This window comes from Oreochromis niloticus, unplaced genomic scaffold, assembly GCF_001858045.2.
Source record: "Oreochromis niloticus isolate F11D_XX unplaced genomic scaffold, O_niloticus_UMD_NMBU tig00007819_pilon, whole genome shotgun sequence".
NCBI classification, from domain to species: Eukaryota; Metazoa; Chordata; class Actinopteri; order Cichliformes; family Cichlidae; genus Oreochromis; species Oreochromis niloticus.
The window spans coordinates 378,912-401,565 of record NW_020328784.1 but is presented as its reverse complement, the minus strand read 5'-3'; the positions used below and the strand labels follow the sequence as shown (position 1 = coordinate 401,565).

Below are 22,654 nucleotides of genomic sequence, written 5' to 3'. Positions count from 1 at the left end.
CACCCCTGCTGCATGCTGTGCGCATTTAGGGTGCCTTGCTTCTGTTGGACTCAACCTCATGCTAACCTACATAAGTACCTGTCTTAAGAGAGACCTCTGCACAGCTCAGACGCCAGTTGCAAGAGCTCTCTAACATTAGAATCATCAGCTGTGACTTATATAGTGTTATTTCGGTACTTTATACTTCACACATTTTGAACGTTGTTTATATGGGGAGTTCCTCTTTTTGTGTCTATATTTATTAATATGCCTTGTGCACTACAGCTTCCTGTTTTTCAGTCTGGCTGAGCACTTGTTTGTGAGTAAAAACTGGCCTCTACAAGCCTTCATTATTAAAGTACATAAAACAAGATAATGAGCAGATACACATTACAAATGCTTCATATATACAGAGAAAAACCCAATAATCCACATTTCACTATTTTGTTCTTTGGTTCAGATTTGGATTCTGTATTGTTCTTTATTTGTTATTATTTATATTCAGATTGTTTTTGCTAGTCTTGGTTTGTTGTTGTCTGTTTGGGAGCTGACATAGTCTCTATAAATAAACTTCTTTTGGTGAAGTAGCATCAGGAGAGAAGCTCCAGAGAGGCATCTTCCATGTTAAACACTAAAATATAACAAAAGAGATCTTCTCAACGTGTTGTATATTTTTAATATTTCCTTATTATTTTGTCATAAAATAAATCAACCAAATAACTTAAGCTGTGTGACAGCACCTTGCATTTACGCCGGGCTGTGAGCTGCCCTGAAGCTACACCCCCTTTCACCCAAATTAATTTCTCAATCTTAGTTTAAACTATTCCTGACCTTCTCCTTCTCTCATCTGATCATCTCAAGTACGTCCTGTACCAAATTTGCTTCCTCTTTTCAAGTCCAGATTTAATTACAAGCTCTAACACATTTGCCCTATATGGCTGTTCCGACGTGTTTCCTGTCAACTTAACAGAGTTATTCTCAAAACTCAGAGCTGAGGTTCCCCTTTCCTAAGTCTGTATGTTCTACAAGAGAGCAAGTCGGTAAACAAGTTTATCATCACAAAGGTTGTTAGGTAAAGGTCACCTAACATCTGCTTAGTAACCCTAAAACAGCACATTTCATGTAGCTAATCGCATATATTAACACCCCCCTTTTTGTGACACATCTCATGTGTTACAAACTCAAAATCCTTCACTCAGGTTAGGCATTAAAAGAAAAGTTTAGTCCTATCACATTATGTATAAATGCTCCGGAGCTTCAAACCTGTATTTAAGGAATGAAATCAAATTAATCATCATGTCCAATCCTTTCTTGGCTCCATCCACAGCCTGCATCCTTGAAACGTCCTATAAACAAAAGCCTGTGTACTAACCAGAACATCACCTTTTATACTCACTTTTTCCACTTATCATCCAACCTGTGTTTTAAAAAAGAAAAGTTAAAACAGAACAATTATCAGTCATGTATCCAACCTTAGTCCAGTCTTTTGTCAGTGTCCAGTCGGTCCAACCTATGGCCTGCCTGGTCCGTCCATTCACCTGTCCATTCCCACACATTCACTCACACGCATTAACATCTGGTATTGGTAGATGTCCGCACAAATAATCACATTTCCACTTTCAGTAAACTCAGTTAATTTATATAATCATTTATTTTCTTTTTAGTTGTTTCTAGGAAAATATTTCTTTATACTTTTGGACTGGATTTGCTCGCTGCAATCCTTTTAGACAGGGACCCACAATCTGATCAGATCCCCACACGTAGCCTCTTTCCTTTGCCCATTGTAATTTGTAAAAGGTCACCTTACTTTTTGTTCTCCTGAGACTATTGTCAGCGCTGTTATTCATTGTTTTCTTTTGCAGGCCTGCTTAGAACAAAAATGAGAAAAAAGAGAGCTGAGTATTAGCTCATCAAAGTACAAAACAAAATCACCTGACAGGTTTTTTCTTTATAAGTGCACTGTTACAAAACCCCTTAAACATGTCCATGTTTATTAAAACTCCCTCTTTAAAATAAAACAACAACCTCAAAAATCTTCAACAATCTTAAATTTCACCCATACAACACACCCAAAACGTAAAAAGCTTCACCGTTTCGTACACAATATCCCCCTTTAAGCACTTTACCAAACTCACATTCAACCTTAACATATAAGCACGTTCTCACAATATGTCAACACTAATTTAAAACCTCCTAACCAAATTTGCACCTCTGAACAATCTACCCCTCCTTTAAGGCCTCAATCACACACACACAGCAAGCTCCTCTGTCCACATTCACACGAGCTCTCAAACTTTTTGCATACTCAGCCATATCTCAACAATTTAACTTGGCGAACGAAATACATGATTACACTTCATCACATTATTTAATTATTGTCAATTTCTTCCTATACTAATCCCTTGTTTTGATCAATCAGTGCAAGAGCACTCCTAAGTCACCTTTTTAAACTATTTCAGCCACTTTATTAACCATTCACACCATTCTATCACTCATACAAGTAGCAAGCCGATCTTCATTGCGTATGTTCGTGTGTGCTATTTTGCATATATGGCTTCACAGTCTCACAGACACTTTCCCATTCTCCAGTTAAAGAATCAGTTTTCTCCATCCCCCAATCACTAACCCAAATTTTACTTCCCCACCTTAAATCACAGCCCTGCTGGTCTTCCACCACCAGTTAGGGCTTGCTGTCAGGTTCCTGGACACTGTAAACAATTCAACCAGAAACTTGCCTTAACATATCCATTCATGTTAACCTGTAATTTCTTCAGACTCCTGCATCTGGAGAATTGGTCCGGGTCTGCTTTACTCCTGAAAATAACAAACTAAAACATTTTCATTATTATCACGGACGCCTAAACGACCCATTTCTCTTTTTCTAGTCAAAAATACCAATTATGTCATGTATGTAAGCGTGTTCTTCCTTGCGTTATGTGGTCATGTAAATGCAGTGTAAGCTGTTTTCTTCATTGCATGCCAGGTGATCATCTTAATTAAGTGTAAGCAGTTTCTTCATTGCATCCTTATGTATTCATTGCATTTTCATGTATTCATATTTAATTTATGCATCTTTTCGCTGAGCTCAACATTCAATCTCACTTCTGAATCGTTTCGAAAATAATCTCACATGTAACAATTTGTATATGTGTGTTTTCTATTCATTAATATAATTGTCAGTTATTTGATTATCTTTACCTTTTGTATTGTTTACCTCTTTGTTGTGATGGGGTGGACATCCCTAAACTATCCCGAGTTCAGGGTTCAATTTCAATCCAATCATCTCCTATCTTCTCGCAGTCAAACTCGTCCAGCTTCATCTCTCACTGGTCCTTTTCATTCACAGTGTCCTGTTCGGGCTTCAGAGCCCCAGCAAACACAGTCGGTTTCTTCTCTGTTTTGATCTTTCAGTATTTCCTCTTCCTTCAGTCTTATTTTCATTTGCTCTGTTTTCTTCTCCATTCATCTTTTCAGTCTTTTCTTCCAAGATTGCTCCAAGCTTGGCAAATATGACAGTCAGTGCCTTCAAGCAGACATATCACGCTGTTCTTCACCAGCATGCATGTTGCATCTCGTGCTGTCTTCCATGCTGCTGGACTCATCAGTCGTTGTCAGTGTTACTGCTTTCGCCTGCACTGTCTTTTAGCTTCCGTTACTTCTTCACGTCCACGATGTTCTATCGGTCTTCATCAGGAAATTGACTGTCCTTTGCGTGTCTTCTCGGGGTCAAGGACAAAGTGAGAGCTCAAGCTGCACAATTTCGAGCCAAAGACTGGCTTATTTTCTCCCAATTCTTTTAATCTACTTTTCTGCTGCTGAACTCAAGGTTGCAAAGTTGAGAGAGTCCACCTGTATTGGCACACTAAAGCATATAATTAGTATCATATTCATTTTTATCTTAAAACCTCCCTTTTGCTTCATCTGCCCAGAGTTAAATCTCTCTCCCTACTCTGGGTGCACACTTGTCACCGTGAGCTTCCCTTTTATGGGCATGCATTTCCTGTCCCAGACACACACACGGTTTCCTGTTTCTACAGCTTCTGCAGAGACTTCCTTTTAATTTCACAGTCTACAAATAATCAGTAATTCTACTAAATCTTTATCTAAAAACAATATGCCTTCATTTCACTCACACACATTTAAATAGCGCTCTTTCACACATCAGGACAACTAACACTTCTCCACACACATCACCATTCTTTAGGTCAGTTTTGTAGCATCAGTCACACAATAATTTCTTGAGTGGGTGTACTAAGTGCATATACTTATGTGTTTTCAATCAGAAAAATAAACTCAACCTCTCATAACATCACTCAAAGTCAAATATCTTCATAGACCCCAAAGTAAGCATATTATTTCCCTAGTCAAAAGTCAAACCGTTACTCACACAGTAATTTTTAATCTCACAGCCTTTGTGTTTTGAAACTAAAAAGAGGAAGGGACAGCGCCCAATTTAAACTGCACATGTTGTCACTCAACAACACACACACACAAAATGTAACTTTATATATTATCTCAAACTTAAACAAAACCCATCTAAAAATCCTAAAACATCTTACTTCGACACCCCAAAACACACATCGCTTACAGACATCTTTATTAATTAAATTATCTCAAATTCAATTTCAGTTCTCAGAACCCAAGTAACGGTCTTAAGTATCAACAGTTTATGTATCCTATCTCAAAACCCCGCAAAAAGTCATACAGTCATGGCAAGAAATAAAACTTTACTTACAATATTGTGATAAACAAATCCAGCGTCTTAAATACAGCCATCAGCACTGTCTAGCAGTCTCTATAAACTTCCTCATACTCTATTGACCTCTCAGCTGCCTTATTTGCATTCTCACACACACACACAATCTAAAAATAATACCAGCCTGACTCACAGACTCAGACAAGTCTCTTAATATATTTACACAGACGTCCTATGATTACAACTGCACAGATTTTAGGCCTCTCATTTCAAAACCTACACAATTTCGACAATTTAAATTAACCCTCCAAGGGACAAACTCCAAGTTTTTTATCATCAATTCACACAGTATCAGTTCCAAACTGTATCTGGTCTAATCCCTAAAGTTCCTAAGTCAATTTAAAAGCGTCCAACGCCCAAGGTCCAACCTTTGCTACCCAAAAAAGCGCAAGTACCGTTCCAAACGGTAAAGTGGTCCAACCACTAGTTATTCTGGAGTGCCCCAAGCTCCACAGTGACCAACTGACTATCCCTCCTAGAGGACAACGGCGCGCGTCCGAACCGTTGGCAAGCGTTACCTCTGAGCAATGCGCTTCTTAGAACATCCCACAGTTCCGTTCTACATAAATTTAATTATGTTTTTAAAGACATCCTATGAAACCACCAAACTGACTTTATTGATGTCCAAGCCCAGCTTTATATTCAATTATGACTGTATCACCATACACAGTTTCCAAATTACCTATAATCCTAAATTCAGTAGTCCAACTACTTTAAATTCTCTTTCCTTAGCAGTCCAACTGCATTTAAATCCTCGTAGCAGTCCAACTGCTTTTCCTTTAATCAGTACTGTCACTTAACCTTACATTATCATTACTTCAACTTCAATTCTCATGAGATTTTCACCAAAATCAAAACAGACCTTTACCAGTAATGTTCAGTGAGTAGACTTTCAATTTTGTCAGAACCAATTCAGCACTGTTTGGAAATAATTCAACAGGTAGTGCCTTACCTTTGAATAAGCCGGCTTATGTCCACTCACTTCGACCACTGACTCGTGTCTGCCTGTTTGAGCACCTTGGACCCTCTCAGTCTCAACCTCCAACTCTCTCCAGTCAACCTCGGCCAATGCACCAAATGTTATGGGTTCGAAATTGAGGATGAGAGCAAAACAATGATAGTCCAGAAAAGGTCGTTCAAACAATTGATTTTAATGCACGCAGCGTGGAGAGGTGCAAACTGCAAAACAGTTGTACATCTCTACCCAAAATACACTCTAGATTGCTTTTATAACATCAGGGTATTGTAACGCCCCTTCTTGCGTTTACGAGCACATAATTTGCATGTACAGAACATTCATGTATTTTAAGAATTAAATGCAACATAGAGGTTCCTCCTTGTGGCATACTCTTCCAAATATGGTGATGACCTAAGGCCTTTGAGGTCACCCTGGACTGGACATCCTTCTGTCACCTGTAACTAGGCAAACTCAAATACCACAAGAAGCTGAATACATTCAGGCCTTTGCTCAGCTACTATTTTACTGTACCAATATACTCAGCATATGAGTTATGATACATATATTTAACTCAATCATTTTAAAGTAGTTATAACTGCACCTGTAATAAACATGTTAATATTTGATTATGATAACCCCTATAATATAAATTATAACATAATGCCAGCAGCTTCAATAAACGCTTTGATGAAATGATAATTAATGCAATGGTAAGATGATGGTTATGTAAAATAATCCCTGTAATTCCACACACCCAAAAGGTAAACCTGTTTCTTCATCACCTGTTCAGCTCTGATGATTCAGTAAGGACATCTCCTGGTTTCATCTTCATGTTTCCCTCTCACCACATATCCAAAATGATATCATTACCAGCAGCTTTACAGCTGTGGCTCCAGCAAACATCAGCTGTATAGAAAATCTGTCATGCCTTGGGTCTCTCCTCCTTCTGCCTCCCCTTTCCGTCATCCACCTGCTGGCCTCTGTGGAAGCTCCGCCATAGCCACCACCAAACAATTGAGTTTTTTTTTTTTTTTTTTTGTACACATCAGCCAGGATCTGGCCAATCCACCACCTCTCATTGTTTATACCGTTACCAAAAGAAAAACACAACAAAAAAACATTGACCCATAAAAATGAAAAATCTCCATCGGCTCACCGGGCAAATGCCCAGTTTGCCCGATGGCCAGTCCAGCTATGGCTCCGCCCCAAGGTGCAAACACTGGCAGAATGAGAAAGAAAAAGCACTCAGCCAAACATCCTGTTCTGTCTAGTGTTGCACTGTCTTGTCATGTTGTTTTGCAATTTGATTTTCTGCACTGAGTACTATTGGATGTCCACTTATTCAACCATGATGGAAAAATCCTATTAAGAAAGAGAAAATGTGGGAAAAGACAGAGAAACAACATGTAGATCCTGGAATAATCGTAGTTTCCATCTTAAAAGGACTGACAAGGAAGAGGTTTACAAGGAATCATTTAGAACAGTTTAAACCATCAACTGATTGAATCCATGAATCTTAAAACATGTTTCTCAGTGAAAGAGACAGACATGTACAGACTGAACTATCTGTTCAACAGTCAGAGTGTTTCTCTAACAGGAGACACTCTTTACACTCCACTCAGCACAGTGACACCGAGGAATAAGGAGGAGATGGTAAAACTGTAAACCCAGGATAAAGAGTTTGAGTGAATGTGGTGTTGAAGGTGTGGAGGTGGATCAGAGTGTCAGAGGAGACTCTGTAGAAGGACAGAGTGCCAGCAGGACAGTCCACATACACTGCTGCTCTGTTAGAGACAGAGGACGAGGAGGAGGAGGAGGAGGAGGAGGAGATGGGTGCTTGTCTGTTATTGTGCCAGACAAACTGAGGAGCACCATTATAGCACCACAGACTCCAGGACTGATCATTCCCTCCAAACAAACAGTCTTCACTGCGTCCTTTCCTTCTGATTCTTCTGTAACTCACTGATATACAAATGTTTCCTCTCCACTCGACCTCCCAGTAACAGCGACCAGTCAGACCATTTCTACACAGCAGCTGATGAACATCAAATCTGTCTGGATGATCAGGATATGACGTAACCTCCATCACATGTGTCACCTTCCTGTTGTTGTCAGACAGTTGGAGGTTTGTGTGTATGGTGTTTGTGTCAATTGTGAGTTGACAGGAATCTGATGGAGAGAACAAACACAATCCAGCTGCAGTTATTGATCCATCATCTGTTCATTGATTGACACTTTGATGATGACTCCTGACATCAGAGATGTGAATGAATGATGTGACAGTTTGGAGATGGTTGAATGTGTGTGGCTTTGTTTTCATGAATCCCATTAAAAACACACTTACACTTTCTCAGACCTTCTGGGCTCAACCATCGGACTCCAGCAGGCTCCACCCTGAAAGGAGGAGGGGGGTCAGCCCAGCACAGTCTCTTTCAGCATGGACACATGGACATTACATGGCTCTCATACACAGACGGTTAGACACTGATAAAGGAACAGTCCAAAATTTTCACAAATACCCTCTGAGCGCAAATTGGATCACATCTTGGGAAGAGCACTGCGGTCGTGAGTTCTCAGAACCTGCTCATTGAGCACAAGAATGAAAACACCACGGAACGTAAGTTTGGATAACTGTTTACTTAGCCTGGCAGGGCGAAGGACACTGTCTCAGCTGAACTCTGGACACACACGCACAGACATTTACACATGCAGAAATACACTTATCCCCCCCTCCCCCTCCAAACGCCTTCAACGCTTATTCCCTTCTGATGCTCCCCCCACCATGATGCCGCCCCGGGCAACCGCCCGTGTCGCCCGTATCTAAAACCGCTACTGCTCTCACCCTTTACCCATCCCCTGTTGCTTGTCATGTGTTTCTTTGGTGTATTAAGAGTTTTTTCATGTGCTATGTGCAAAGGGGTGTTTTTTTTCTGTTCTCAAACTGATCTCCCTGTTCAAGCTCAGTCTGGGGGGAGTTATTTTTTTTTTCTCCTTATCTTTCCTCATGTTGTGCTTTTCCATGTTATACCCCTCTGACCTGTCTTCCCCATGTGATGTTTGTGTAACGTATGTATGGTCGGATGGGTAAGACGGCGCTGGCACGGTTGGCTGCCTTAACCCAATTTCCCTCGGGATGAATAAAGTACAATCAATCAATCAATCAATCAATCAATCCATACATGGATCAAACTGCTGATGATTTGGACTGATCTTGCATCTGTCAATATGACTGATTCAAACTGTCATCTCTATAGTCCTCTTCTGTTTAGGTGGAAAAGACCGCTCCCTGCCTTTTCTGCCATCTGGTTTTCTTCTATTGGTGTCAGCTACTGAACATGACCTCTGACAACATGAAGAACAACTCATGCAACCATGGTGACTCAAAAGCTCCTCTGACACAACCAATGACAGTGAAGTAAATGGTAAGCATTTGTATAGCGCTTTTACTCAGTCCCTAAGGACCCCAAAGCGCTTCACACTACATTCAGTCATTCACAAGCTACATTGTAGCCACAGAAGCGAGGCTGCCGGACACTGGCACCACCAGGCCCTCTGACCACCACCAGTAGGCAAACATGGGGTTAGTATCTTGCCCAAGGATATTTGACATGCAGCCTGGAGCAGCCTGGGATCGAACCACCGACCTTCTGGTTAGTGGTTGACCTGCTCTGCCACCTGAGCTACAGCCACCCCAGTGGTTGAGTAGTTGAGTCATGTGAATATGTGCTTTGCTCCTTTGCTCTTCTTGTGTTCTGTGTTTTCCTCTTTACATCGTGTTCTCTCTCTCTCGCTCTCAAAGCTGTGGCTTTGAGTTCATCTTTCGTGTCTGAGAGTCTGCATTTTGGGTCCGACTCCTGCCTTCACACAGCCGATTCTTAATCCAAATCATCCAACTTAGAACAACCAACAGCAGCAATATCATCCAGTAACAATTCAAAAAGCCACCAATCCTGACCTGTACACACCATCCAATCAGCTTGTCTCTCAGCATCTGCAACTGTGCTTTTCTCCCACCTGTGCTTTTGCTCCCACCTGTCTCTTGCTTGCAGGTAGCTCCCAGTGTATATACTGTCCTCTTTTCCTGTGCCTGCTTTGGATTTCTGTCTGATGGACTTTGTGTTTCCTCCTTTTTCCTTTTTGCATTTGGACTAATAAATGCTCCTTTTTGTCTCTTTCTTCCTACCTCGATATCTTCCACCTGGGTCGTCTCTAAATGTATTTATTTATTGTTTTCACTTCCATTATTTTATAGTGTGTGTTGGCTTTTCACAGCACATTGTGAGCTTTGTCTATGAAAAGCACTGAAATGCATAAATGCTTTCAAAGTCAAGGTCAAAGTCAAAAAGCATTTATTTATCCCCAAGGGGCAACTAAGATGGATGATACCTTGCCGACCATTCATGCAATATACAGACATCACATTGGGGAGACAGGTCAGGCTAGGTAGCACTGGCGGGTCGACCACATGAGCAGTGATCCGCACCGAAACCATAGATAATGCACAACCTGAGGAAAGTCGAGGAGAAAAAAGAAGTCCCCCAGACTGAGTTCCAACAGGGAGATCAGTTTGAAAACAGAAAAAAACCCACCACAGAACATAGCACATGAATCATCACATATCACAACATAGATAGCATAAGTTTAATAAGAGTGTAGGTATGCGTCAGTGTATGTGTATGTGTGCGTGTGTGTGTGTGTGTGTTCCGTGTTCAGCCAAGTGTTCCTTCACCCGTGTAACTGTAACAGTTAAAATAAAGTTATTTCATATGTTTCTGTGATAGATTCATGCTTTATTTGGTTCATTTATTTACAAGATAAGATGATAAAAGTGTAACATTGATTAAAAAGCATGTCTAAAATATGTGATTACTAAATATGGGTTTGTTAAATATGTAAAGTGCTGTAAAGTTTGTATGAGGTAGAGTTTGTAATGGCCACATGACCAGAGTTTGGTTGAGAGCACAAGCATGGCATTGTGGAGCTAGCATGGATACATGGCTACAGATGCATCTACAGCCTCAACGTTAATGTTATTCTGCATGTGGTCCAAGAGGCGCACACAGTATGGTTTCATGTATATTTGTTTGTATAATGCTGCATACGTGTTCTACACTGGTAATGAGAGGACATTTTTGTGAAATCCATTATTGTGCATTTTTTCTGTTCTGCTTTCACAATACTGTTTATGGACATTGATATGAGAGACTGATAAGCTCTAAACATTTATGTTGTAAACTTTGTGTTTTTTCAGTTTTCACGGTGTCTGAAGACAATAAGAGAGAGAGAGAGAAAAATAAATTTCCGAAGACATCAGTATGATGCGTGGCCATTCTTTGTTGGACCCCTGTAGTTACAACCCGGTTAGGCAAAAGTCAACAATCTTCCGTCGACGTGGGTAGCCTTGAATGGGGAGGGAGACAGACACAACAAACAGCCTTATTATCTAAGGGAGAATTTTGTTATTCTCGTCACCTTTTGCCTTGAGCAGCATGAGATGAAGATGGTAGTTGTTTTGGTTAGTGTGAACAAACTGCTTCCAATTTTACAGTTGGTGTAATGTCCATCACTGGTCACCAGGTCTCTCAATTTCCATTGTTCTTCTCCAAGATCGTATCCATATTGCGTTTAAAAAAACACAATCTGAGTACCCACAGCCCTGCCCATTGTCTATCATGTCGCCCAGCTCTAATTATAACACAATGATTTGTTTTCTATTGATAAAGCTAGCCTAGCAGTTCCCCCTTGTTCCACAGTTTATTTTTTATCTAGGATCAATTTGTCCTCTCTGTATCTGGATCAGAGGAAGACAAAGATTTTTCCAAAATTGCTGCACTGTTAAATATACTGAGATATCTACAAGTGGTGACTGAAATGTTCCTAGGTAAGTTTCTGTCAGAGTGAATTGTTAAATGTTTGTCATTTTTATGCTTACCATCCATTTCTATATTGTTTAACTGTGAGGCTGTAGTGTTTTATCACAGGTAACATCCTTGTGAAGGTCTGTTTGATGTGGTAAAACTTCCTGCCCTTTGTATGGCTTCACTGTGTTATCTAGGGTGAACCATAGATTGGGTGTGGGGAGGTTACCCTCTTTATGACCTAGGATGTTGTTCCTGCTGTGTGACCCTTTTGGTCAGCAGCACACACACACACACACACACACACACACACACACACACACACACACACACACACACGCACTTACAAAACCACAGGCAAGGTACTCTTTGTGTGTATGTATACATCATATGTTAATGACCCTATGCATATTCAAGTAACCTCAATAAAAGGAGTGCTATGGGGAACCTGGCTGAGAGTCTGACGGAGGTCAAGTGGGTGGAACGACACTGGCTCCAGGCAGGCCTCCCTCATGCATGAGTAACACAAAGAACTTTGCCTACTTCGTGTCTTGCTTGCTGTGTAATTAATTGTCTTTAACGTTCCAGCGAATAGGTTTAAGCTACAAACCTATCAGTTTCCTTTAGAGACCTTGTACATGACTGTTGCTTGGAGCTAATTGACCAGGATTGCAGAGGCTTCAGAAGCTGCCTTTGAGTTCTCTGTTTTAAAGATTTCTTGAATGAATCCAGTGATAGTTGTCAGTATTTCCACTGCTGCACAGCAAACAGTAACTGCTCAGAGGTCATTCAGCAAAATTGAGTTCAAACAGCGCATATGCTGCTGCCACTGAATAACTTGGTTTAACACAGTAAAGCTTCCATCACACTGACCAATCACATTAGCACCCACTTCCTTTGGACTCCGCCCTCGAAACAGTCCAGAGTCAGCTGATTTGTGGGAGCAGGATTGGACAGCACAGATTTACGAGCGAGAGGGTGAATCTGCTGCACCACTGAGGTCTACATGTGCAGGTTGTTGAATCACACAGCAGGAATTTAATCGTGCTCCTGATTAACCTCCCCCACCCCCACCCCAAACAAGAACAAATATTATAAAAGTTAATTTCACTATAAAATACTGGAATTTTAAAGAAGAAAGAACATGGAGTCCATCAAATGAAATCAATCTGAGTTTCTTTTTGTTTCCCGCTTGAAAGATGATCCAGCATAAATGTTTTTCTTCCTTTGTTTCAGGCTTTTTGTGACCAAAGTCAGATTGTGTCTGTCACTTATCTAATTTAAGTCAAGCTTAAACGCACTGTGATCACTTAATTTAGATCATAATGTTGAGTTAGAGTTTCTATAAATCTATGTTCTTCACACAACTCGACAAGAAGCACATGTGCAGACTGATATTCAGAGTCCAGCTGTGGCTTTAACCCTTTAAGACCTACCATAGAACCAAGTCCGCCAGAGCTTATATTATATTTTTACATGCTGTAGTGCCATTTTGGGAGCATTTCAAGTTGATATACATCAATACAACCATTATAGCCCAAATGTTAATAATATGTATGCATTAAGTCCATAGTAATTACATAAATTGCAAAAAAGTGCAATAAACTACAAAAAAAAATCAAAAATCGTTTTTGTTTTTTTAACATATATTTCTAGTTAGAGAAATTTAAGAGGCTTATCCCTCAAAACTGTAAATACAAAAAAGTTGCACAAAATAGTTTCCCACCACAGGAAATTTATTTTAAGTGTCTTCTTAGTTTTCTTTTTAAAATACACCAATTTTTATATACTGCAGGAAAAACGAAAATAAATATTATAATGCAAATTTGCAAAAAAACAGCATATGCATCAAAATAAACTATTTCCAGCAGTGCAATATGAGTCCTAAGCATCCCAGAAACGACACAGAAAGTCATAAAGTCAAACATAACTTTTTTTACTGGAATGTTCTTGGATTGCGAGAATTGATACTTAGATTTCCAGTAAATCCAAGTGCTTTGACGCATATTATTCGTCATCAACTGTTATATATACTACTCCTCATTTATTGTTCGGGGGAGACTGACTTTGGAAGTGTGATGATGCTCATCTTCCCCACATATATATGTGTGTAATAAAATCACTATTTTGACATCTACTGGGACTTTGCAGTCGTTTGTCTCTTCCTCAAATCCGAACCATGACAGTCATCAAGCTTTTCAGTCTGTGTCCCTTTCTCATTTCTCGCTTTGTACATCCTCCACTACTCTCCTCAAATCGTAGCCCCTCCCACCAGAGATGTGAGCAGAGGAGCCAAAGAAGGGACATTGTCATGGAAACGTGTTTAACAAATTCAGACTTCCTCCCATTTGAACCTAATTTCTGATGTGTGGTAACATTTTTTTTTAACCTTAACTACAGCTGGATATTAATATTTCATATAGTACCAGTTTTGGCATTTAGGGCTACTTTATTATACTTATATTCAGTGTTGGTCAAGTTACTTGAAAAAAGTAATCAGTTACTAATTACTGATTACTTCCCCAAAAAAGTAATCCCGTTACTTTACTGATTACTTATTTTCAAAAGTAATTAATTACTTAGTTACTTAGTTACTTTTTAAAAACACGATTTACAACCTGAATAGGTGATAAAGCGATAGATCTTTCAGCCCAATTCTACTTTTTTTGCATAATCCATCATACAAAATGTAATCAAATGGAAATGTCTCTTTTTAAAACTTTGAACTTTAAATCTTTTAACTTTATGCATCAAGCAAAAACTTAATTATATGCAACATTCTCTGACTGGAAGAAATTTGTTTAACATTTAAACCTATTTTCTGCACATTCCAGCATATAAATTAAAATATTTTTTTGTGTTTACACTCACTCTTTCAAATAGATGCAAGTGAAACACAGCAGAAAATAAATAAAATCAAAGACTAGCGGTCCTGTTGCTCTATTTTCACCTGTAAAGCAGGAGTAGGTTAGGCGGAGGTTTACCCTGGTGCAGGTGTTCCGCAGCTGTCAGTTGAAGAATCCGCGAGTTTCTCTGTGAATTTCACATTACGTCGTAGCGCACTCGTTGGTTGCTTGGAAGTTTAGGGTTTTTTTCGCTGTAAAAAGAAGTTTTCTTCCCACGCACAACGGACACTAATGTTTTTGTCACTTTTTATGGAATCAAACTCAAAGTAAGGTCAGTACTTCCACGCTTTAAACGCTGCATGCTACACTCTCTCCTGCACTCGATATATTATGATCTGCAGACAGCTGTTGTCACGAACGTCGCACTCGCTTACGTCACTGTCATGAGACGTTCTCGCAAAAAATCACAGTTTTAGTAACGCAGTGTTCCTACGTGAAAGTAACAGTAATCTAATTACCGTTTTTGCAATAGTAATCCCTTACATTACTCGTTACTTGAAAAAAGTAATCAGATTACAGTAACGCGTTACTCTGCCCATCTCTGCTTATATTTAATTAAATTCACAATAACATTCATCATTCCCCTTGCAGGTTTTACCACAGTTTGCTTTTATGAAACTTTCAACCAAGCCTAACAGATTCACTGCTTCAACTTTTTGTACTAAGCTAGTATAAACATGTGCTAGGCCTGTCTCTGTACAGAGATTAATCTGTTCTGAATCAGGTCAAAAGAGATGACCTGATTGTTTTTTTCTTAAATGACTGCAGAGATCTATCCAAATGGTGAAAAAATAATGAGAAAAAGCCAGTTGTAATTATTGTTCCTAAAAAAGACTCCTTATGTCAATATCTGTTATTTCAAATCATGTCACATTTGAATAAAAGATGAAGTGAGTGATGGACACAGGAAATGTTTCCAGCTCGTCCTCCTCTATCAGACATTCTCTCCATACCTGAGAGTATCCAGTCTCCAGCCTGGATCCTTCAGTCCAGCCGACAGCAGCGCCATTCCTGAGTCTCCTGGATGATTGTAGCTCAGGTCCAGCTCTCTCAGATGGGAGGGGTTGGAGCTCAGAGCTGAGACCAGAGAACTACACCCTTCCGCTGCGATCAGACAGTGTGACAGACTGCAGATACACAAAACAACAATCCATCTGTGAACAGTTTATGAGATCTAATCTTAAAATTGGAGAGGGTTTCTGTCTCCTGAATCCAAACCGGAGGTGTTTCCATGGGAGGGGGGTCTGATAGTCAAAGTTTATTTCTACCATTCTACTTTTAGAAAGTCCAGGAAACACAAGTAAGGCCTTTTTTATTCTCACTGCACACTGTGTCATATGGCAGCACATGGAAAAATATCATCTCAGTTTTCGCATCATAACCACCATTTTGCTGTCACTTTGGCTGGTTGTGCACCTCTGAATTATTTTTAAAGCACCTGGGTTGAAAACATGACTGTATGGTCTTATCAGTTTTTACTGCCATAATAATGATATTTCAGTACTGAAAATCAGAGATCCACAGAGTCTACAGAGGAGGTATTCAAACAGTTTAAAAATACAAGACTTTGTAGAGAAAATCGGGAAAAAACATAGTTGACAATGTCTTCAGGTTTCTCTTGTGGTATCTGAGTGATGACTTGCACTGTTCAGACGCTATCTACATTTTAATAGTAAGCTTACAAACAACTGACTGTGAAGCTGCATTGCTTAGCAAAGCAACCAAGTGTGTTGTTAGGATAATTGCTATTTTATTTGCCTTTCTTTGGGTTATTATAGTATGAATTACTGTCTTTGAAGACTTTCACAACCCTGCAAGGAATCCTGGAGTAATTTGTTATTATGTTGTGTTCTTTAATGTGTACCTTAGAGATGAATGTAGTACTGCCTCCTTTCTTGCAATCAATTGTCATAAATGTTAAAACATCCTTTCTCAGAGTTGCTGAAAAACTGGGTGACACACATTTTAAATCTAGGCGAGAATATTTTAATTGATTATTTTCAAGCTATTCTAAAAACTCCTTGAAAGAGTGCTGATGGGGACTAGATCATATTCCACCCATTTTAGTTTCTCATCATGGGCTTGTATTACACAATTCAGATTCTATATAATACAGAGTGGAAAAGACTGACCTCAGACTTTCCAGTATACAATGTGGACTCTGCAGTGCAGCAGACAGAAGCATCACTCCTGAATCCTCCAGGTCATTGTCACTCAGGTCTAGCTCTCTCAGACTAGAGGCCTGGGAGCTGAGAACTGAGGACAAAGCCTCACAGCTTCTCTCTGAGAGGTTACAGACAGCCATTCTGAAAAATAAAGAACCCAAAGACAAACAAAATCTCTAAAATTAAACTAAGCCGACAATCCAGTGAGAAGTTACTAGATTTAGCATTATTTAATGTTGGCTCAGGACTGGTGGGAATTATGGCAATTTATATCTAAATAACATTAAAAACAGTAACATACAACAAGAAATTGGTAAAGCTGAGATATATAGTTTTAATTGTTTAATTATGTCATTTAATGGAAAAAAAAGTCTTTGGTCTGACCTCAGAGCTTCCAGGTTACAATGTGGACTCTGCAGCGCAACAGACAAAACCACCACACCTGAATCCTGTAGGTTGTTATTACTAAGGTCCAGCTCTATCAGATTTGAAAACTGAGCGTTGAGAGCTGAGGACAGAGCTTCACAACTTCTCTCTGAGAGGAAACAGCCACTCAGTCTAGAAATAAAGAACACAGATAAAAATTTTGAAAAGCTGGATTAAAGTGTATTGATGCCACATTCAGGAGTTACTAGATTTGGTAACATTTATTGCTGTTTCACGACTCACTAGAATTGCTGTTGTCTTGTTTTAAAAATCTGAAATGGGACAATTTACACTAAGTGGAAACAGCCACTCAGTCTGGATAAAAATACAGTTTTAAAACTAAAATTTGATGTTCAGTCAAAGTAGGATAAAAACAAATGGAAGTGTGCACTCACAACAAATAGAACAAAACATAACAAACAAAACCGCTTCAGCTGTAAGTCTGTAAGAATAAGAACAATTTTAACATTGGAACATAGTTAAAAGTGGGTGAGGGTGAAAGAGAGAGAGAGAAAGAGAGGGTGAGCGAGACATGGGGTGAGTGGGCACTTGACAAATATAAATCAAGATCCCTAGAGGTGTGTGGGTCAGTCTCTGGTGACCTGCAAGATGAGCAAGTCAAAAGAATCCAGAAGATCACTGTTGAAAATTCCGTCAGAGACGCCAAGGAGAGATTGGACAGGAATTACAGATTGGACTTGGTTCTATGTGTGCTAATAATCATCTCTGTGTTGGATTATAATTCTTTACTTTACTTTATTTCTACTCTGTGGCACATTTAATAACAACAAAATGTTGGCCAAAGTGCTGTACAAAGATAAAAATTACACAGTAACAAATGATATCAATAACAAATAACAAATACCTGGTAACAGATGAGTAAGTAGATAGATAAGTCACTCTCATGCAGTGTTGAAAGCCAATGAGTAAAAATGTTTTTTAAGATAGGATTTAAAAAGATTGACAGTTGGGGCCTTTCTAAAGTGGAAGAGTAAATCATTACACATTTGCGGCGCCACAACTGCAAACGCCGGTCACCTCTGTAAGCCGGTCTCGACTTAGATATGGCCAAGAGCAAGAGATCACGTGATCTAAGAGCTCTGGGAGGCATATATGGCTGCAGTAAGTTGTACAGATATTTTGGACATTTTCCATTCAGCGCTATATAAGTCATCAATAAAATTTTGTATTTGATTCTAAAACGGCATGGGAGCCAGTGAAGTGAGGCAAGCACATGTCAGTGGACAAGCTGCAGCAATCTGGATCAGCTAGACTATGACTTCTACCCCAGTGAGATCAAAGTGAGCTGGCACACAGATGCACAGGAAGTCACTTCTGATATCACTTCCACTGAGGAGATGACAGATGGTGATTAGTACTACCAGATCCACTCCCACCTGGAGTACACACCCAGGTGAGCATCCATGGAAGCCAGACCTTGAATATAAAGTCTGGACTTAAATCGTGGCTCAAGAGTCGTCCTGTAATCGGAAGGTTGGCGGTTCGAGCCCCAGCTCAGACAGTCTCAGTCGTTGTGTCCTTGGGCAAGACAAGACTTCACCCGTTGCCTACTGGTGGTGGTCAGAGGGCCTGGTGGCGTCAGTGTCTGGCAGCCTTGCCTCTGTCAGTTGACCCCACGGCAGCTCAAGCTACAAAGTAGCTTGCCATCACCAGTGTGTGAATGGGTGAATGACTGAATGTAGTGTAAAGCGCTTTGGGGGCTATAAAAACAGGCCATTTAACATTTAAAGGTTTAAGATCTGAGTCACTGATGTTTGTGTTGAAGGTCTGGAGAGAATATCTCCTGTGTGGTGGAGCACGCCAGCCTGAAGGAACCTTTGATCACTGACTGGGGTAAATACCTGTCTGGGCAGCTGGATAGCGTAGTGTTATAGAAGATAAGATAAGATAAGATAACCTTTATTAGTCCCACACGTGGGAAATTTGTTTTGTCACAACAGGAAGTGGACAGTGCAAAAGTTATGAAGGACAATTAGAATAAAATAAAATAAGAATAAATACAGTACACAACTGTACAGAATAGAATAAAAATAAAAATAGAATACTATATACAGTAGAATAAAATAGAATAAAATATACAGTAGGACAAAATTAGAATACAAATGCTATATACAACAGAGTGAAAAATACAACGGTTGCCAGAAAGATTATTGCACATTTGTGGATGTGTGTGTTTCATCAGTTAAAGTTATTGTTGTGGAGTCTGACAGCAGTGGGGAGGAAAGACCTGCGACATCTCTCCGTCCCACACCGTGGGTGCCGCAGTCTCCCACTGAAGGAGCTGCTCAGTGCTGTCACAGTCTCATGCATGGGGTGGGAGATGTTGTCCAACAGGGATGACAGCTTAGCCACCATTCTCCTGTCACTCACCACCTCCACTGGGTCCAGAGGGCATCTTAGAACAGAGCTGGCTCTGCGGATCAGCCTGTTCAGTCTCTTCCTGTCCCCAGAAGAGATGCTGCCGCCCCAGCAGACCACACCATAAAAGATGGCTGAGGCCACCACAGAGTCATAGAAGGTCTTCAGGAGTGGGCCCTCCACTCCAAACGACCTGAGTCTCCGCAGCAGGTACAGCCTGCTCTGCCCTTTCCTGTAGAGGGCGTCTGAGTTATGAGTCCAGTCCAGTTTGTTGTTCAGATGAACACCAAGGTACCTGTAGCTGTCCACAGTCTCAATGTCCATACCTTGGACGTTCAGTGGTTGCAGTGGAGGATGTTTGTGCCTGCGGAAGTCTACCACCAGCTCCTTGGTTTTACTGGCATTGATCTGGAGGTAGTTCAGCTGGCACCAGTCCACAAAGTCCCGAGTCAGTCCTCTGTACTCCTTGTCGTCCCCATCAATGATGATGCCGACTATTGCAGAGTCATCAGAGAACCTCTGCAGGAAGCACTGGGTGGAGTTGTGGGAGAAGTCTGCAGTGTAGATGGTGAATAGGAACGGAGCCAGAACCGTTCCCTGTGGGGCCCCCGTACTGCAGACGACCCTGTCCAACACACAGCCCTGAGTCCTCACATACTGTGGTCGGTTGGTGAGGTAGTCCAGAATCCAGGTAGTGAGGTGATGGTCCACTCCTGAGTTCTCCAGCTTGTCCTTCAGAACCGAGGGAAGAATAGTGTTGAAGGCACTGGAGAAATCAAAGAACATGATTCTCACAGTGCTCCCAGCGGTCTCCAGGTGAGCGAGGGAGCGATGTAGGAGGTGAATGACGGCATCATCCGCTCCAATGCCAGACTGGTAGGCAAACTGAAGTGGGTCCAGTGATGAGCTCACAAGGCGCCGAAGCTGAGCCAGGACCAGCCGCTCCAGGGTCTTCATCAGGTGGGATGTCAGAGCCACCGGCCTGTAGCTGTTGAGGTCCTTGGGGCGTAAAGTCTTTGGCACTGGTACAACACAGGAGGTTTTCAGAGCTGTGGGACTCTTCCCAGCCTCAGGCTCAGGTTGAAGAGGTGCTCCATCACACCACACAGTTGGTCCGCGCAGGACCTGATGACCCTTGAGCTGATGCCATCTGGGCCCGCTGCCTTCTTGCCATTAATCCTCCTCAGTTCCCTCCTAACCTGGGTGGTTGAGAGAGACAGGCTGGAGCCTTGTGTTGGTTGTGTATTGGATGCTGTTGTTGGGGGTGGGGAGGAGTGAGCAGGGTGAATAGAGGTGGTGTGAAGTGTCTGAGGTGTCAGAGGTGGAACAGCAGCAGTGGGGGTGGGTGAGTCTGCAGCCGGTGTTGGAGACTGCCTCATGGCTGAATCAAATCTGTTGAAGAAATGATTGAGTTAATTTGCCCACCTCACATCCCTCCCAGGCAGAGAGTTCTGATGTTTGTGGCCTGAGATGGTTCTGAGGCCTCTCCAGACTTCACCAACGTTGTTTTGCTGAAGCTGGTTCTCCATCTTCTGCCTGTAGCTATCCTTCCCATTCCTTATCAGTCCCCTCAGCTCTCTCTGCACCCTTGTCAACTCCTCTTTGTCTCTGGATTTGAAGGCCCTCCTCTTCTGCTTGAGGACGGCTTTAATTTCTGGGGTAATCCAAGGTTTGTTGTTGGAGAAACACTGTACAGTCCTGGTAGGTACGGTGTTATTAACACAGAAATTAATATAATCAGTAATGCATGTAGTGAGGCTGTCGATGTCCTCTCCGTGGTCGTCACAGATCACCTCCCACACAGTCGACTCAAAACAATCCTTAAGAGCCTCTTCGCTCTCCTCCGACCATCTCTGTACTGTGCGGGTGGCTGGTAGCTCCCTGCGCACTAAGGGCTCATACACAGGGAGAAGGTGCACCAGGTTGTGATCAGATCTGCCCAGGGGTGATGAACTGTATGCCTCTTCAGCATTGGCATACAGTAAGTCCAGTGTTTTATTGTCTCTGGTTGGGCAGGTCACATACTGGGTGAAGGTGGGCAGTGTGGAGTCCAGTGAGGCATGATTAAATAGAAGAAGTCGCAAGTTCAATTTCCCTGCCAGTATCCAGTAAGGGTCAAACACCAAGCACTGGAATGGCGCGGCTACGTCTGCAGCCTGTAAACAGCTTGGACATGACACATTTCACTGCATGTTGTACTCTGTATAACCAATAAAGCTTCTTTCTTTCTTTCTTCTTCTGTCTGTACACACCTGTACATACCTGGCTATGTGTCTGTCTACCTGTCTTACTCTCACCTGTGTGTCTTCAGACCCGTTCATGCCTGAGTCAGAGAGGAACAAGCTCTCCATCGGAGCCTCAGGACTGATCCTGGGTCTGATCTTATCTCTGGCTGGATTCATCTACTACAGGAGGAAGGCCCGAGGTCAGAGCACAACTCACACACAGGCCAGTTAATACCTGAAACCAGTTCATACCAGAGTGAAACCAGTTTAGACTAGTCTGAATCGGAAACCACATTACATAAGTCTAAAACTGGTTTACATCAGTATTTTTTTATATATTGATGTTTTTTTGTTTGTTTTTTTGTTTTTTTGTTTTGTTTTTTGCCTGTCCCTATATATTGATGTTTTAACATTCACTTTCAGGACGGTTTAGACCAATGCTGTCTATTTTCAGATCACTGTTAGTTACATTAATGTTTCTATCCCAGGTTTTTACTGTTTTATTAGAGGACTCTCACACCTGGTTCAGGCCCTGTAACATGAAACTGGATTATAAGTATCGATCTGTTAAAACCAGTTTCCATGATGTGTTTCAGAATTTGTTTGTCTCTTCTTCTCTCTCCAGGTCGTATCCTGGTTCCCACTAACTGAGACTGGATCCTGGTCCTGGTTCACTCTAATGTTATAAAAGCATCTGCTTCCTGTTTTTAGATGATGTTGATGATGATGATGATGATGATGATGATGATGATCAAGATTTGTGTCTGTACTCTGAACTTGATCCAGAACCATCTCACCGCTGTCGGTGGATGTTGTGGTTTCAGTGAATGGTCCTGAATCAGGTCTAATGTAGACTCTGCTGTTTGATTCTTTACGTGCACCTCTGCTGTTTAATCCATGTAATAAAAACACTGTAATATAATCCGCATAATATAATCCATGTAATACAATCATGTAATATAATCCATGTATTATAATCCATGTAACCCACGTAATATAATC

At 41.0% G+C, this 22,654-nt stretch overlaps 1 pseudogene; it reads left to right on the top strand.

The window, feature by feature from the left end:
- Positions 1 to 18,112: 18,112 nt before the first annotated feature.
- LOC112845539 (H-2 class II histocompatibility antigen, A-S beta chain-like) lies at positions 18,113 to 22,386 on the top strand (annotated as a pseudogene).
- The last annotated feature ends 268 nt before the right edge of the window (positions 22,387 to 22,654 follow it).